At 43.6% G+C, this 2,373-nt stretch overlaps 1 protein-coding gene across 2 annotated transcripts in view; it reads right to left on the reverse strand.

Annotated features, from left to right (window-relative positions):
- Positions 1 to 244: 244 nt before the first annotated feature.
- Positions 245 to 2,373, reverse strand: part of RTEL1 (regulator of telomere elongation helicase 1) — a 68,383-nt gene continuing 66,254 nt past the window's right edge. For both annotated transcript variants that reach the window (XM_019548318.1, XM_019548320.1), the window contains one exon: positions 245 to 1,168. The gene's annotated coding sequence lies outside the window, so the exon portion shown is untranslated. The remainder of the gene's footprint in view (positions 1,169 to 2,373) is intronic.

Here is a 2,373-nt window from a genome sequence, read left to right on the forward strand (position 1 = left end):
GAAAGTGTTAAGGGCTTAAAAATAAGAATTGTGTTATAAAAATACCTCAACTATCACACTGCAAAAATAATAAGCCACAGAGAAGAAAAGTAGAGTGATAAAAAAGTGAAAGAGGCAGTGCAAAAATACTAGAATATTCACACCTATATTGTAGTGCAAGCTCCATTTACTTCAATGAATGCCACTTGGGCTCTGATACCCAGTTCCTCTAAACGTCACTAGACAAACATGTATGCCACAATGCGGATGGAAAAACTAGCTTTATTGATTTTATAATATCCACTAACATTTTAAAACTGGTACCATTAAGGTTAGTTGAAATGGATGCAACAGCTCCCAGAGAGTGAAAATGGCAAAACGTCTCTTTTGCCAAGATTAAAATCAGCTCGCTGGACAGAAGGGGAATAGTTGTTGCATTCTCTCCATCTGAAACTCCAAGCATCAGACTGTACAGAACCAACAGAAGGATGCGAGTGCCCAAGAAGCAGTGTTTACACAACCACATGATAGAGGCTTTGGAGCAGAGGCAGGAAGCCGTGAGTAAGTCCATCCATCCATCTGCACAGCCACTGAGGTGTTATACAAACAGGTAGTGGTGTGTCAGGCACCAAAGGAAAGTGAATCATCTTTTCTATGAATACCTATTCTGGCATGGAGCCATGGGGTGGCACATGTGCCCAACTTAGTCTCCTCGGTGCGGGTACTACTGCTGAAGATTTTCCAGGATCTGATAGCACCTGGGAGGAGGCAGTTGCCAAGAACAACATTCAAGGCACCAAACCTCAAGTGGAAACTACAGAAGAGTAAGGTGATGTAGAACAAATATGAAATGAAACCCCCCTTTTGTTGTAATTGAGGACAAGGCTGCTTCTATCCTTTCCTGCCAGTAGAGAAGGGAGAAGAGAGATTTCTCAGGACCGTTGAGTTTTTAAGAGTGGACGAGGCTACAAAGCACCACAGGCGATCCAGAGGTGGTGACCCAGGGTACTTAAGTGACCCTGCACTTTGCTTTGTTTCCACCTGAAAAGAAAATCCAATATCCTTTCCTGCTGGCCCTGTAGCCAGCTCGAACATGATGCCTCCACTGCCTGTGGCATTACGACCAGAAGACCATTTGGGATAGATGCTTCCTCTTAGTACCAGCATGGCACGGTGGGCACTTTGCAATCTAGGGAGATAGAGAGACAACACGCACATATTATTTGCATTATATTTCCTGTCAAGCTTCTAGCTAAAAAGCGCTCTGCAAAGAAGGAAGTTTGCAGCGGTCTAAATACAAGCAGCAGCCAGGTCCATAGTTTACCAGCCCTCAGTATAACCTATAGCTTTTTAAAAAAAAAAATGCAGCTGTACCACACTACTCTGTCTTGGTAATGACCCAAGGAAGAAAATGGAAATTCTCCTAACGAAGCAGCAACTAACCTGGCAGCGATGGTCTCAGAATAATTCAACTTTTGCAATCTCAAGAAGGTTAAAGTACAGGAAGGAGGAAATACAAAACATGCAAGTAATATACAAATCTTCACTAGTAAAAACCGAATGCAATCGCAGCTGAATTTCCTGGGCTCTTACTTCCTCTTTTCTGAGGCGAAAGCAGATGCAGGGAAAGCAGCATACCAGGAAGGAACCCCATGAGTGAGTGACCTGACACAGGTGGCTGTGGCAGCTCCAAGGTGTAACTGTTACATGAATGAGGCTAAGCCATGGCGGCAAGACCAGTGGGAATGTGACTCACAGCAGGACAGCTAGTGCGCACCTAGGCTATGTACACGAGGGTCATTTCTACCAGGAGAAATCACAAGTATGTGTTCGGTTTTTCCCAGAGGAAACGTGCCCCCTCCAGACTATTTTACACCAGCCTTGAGGCATTAAAGAGTACCCAGTAGGCCAAACGTTTAACAAAAACTACTGTGCACACATTTGCATAGTGTGCCACTCTATCAAGGGGACCTGAAGGCATTCACCACATACTGGAAATTCATGGGATATTTTTTTTGTCAGGTAGTTTTCTCCTGTTGTCGTTGGTTTGTCGTTCATGGCGCGAGCTGACAGTTCCACTGGTTAACCATCAACCTCCCTATCTTTAAAGCAACAATCCAGTTATACAAACTGGGAAAGAACTAAGTATTTTCTAGAAACGAGTCATTGTGTTCTCCAAGACCAATTGTTAGTCACTTCCTTACTAAATGCAGTAAAAACAAAGACCGGTATAAATGAACTCATTAATGAGTAACCTAGTTAAGGCACAGAGATTGATTAGGTCTGGAACAGCCTGCTATCGGAGGTGGTTCAAGCACCTACATTGAACACCTTCAAGTGCAAATTGGATGCTTATCTTGCTGGGATCATAGTTTCATAGTTTCTGGGGTTGGA

Source organism: Crocodylus porosus, unplaced genomic scaffold (genome assembly GCF_001723895.1).
Source record: "Crocodylus porosus isolate Cpor-Errol unplaced genomic scaffold, CroPor_comp1, whole genome shotgun sequence".
NCBI lineage: Eukaryota > Metazoa > Chordata > Crocodylia > Crocodylidae > Crocodylus > Crocodylus porosus.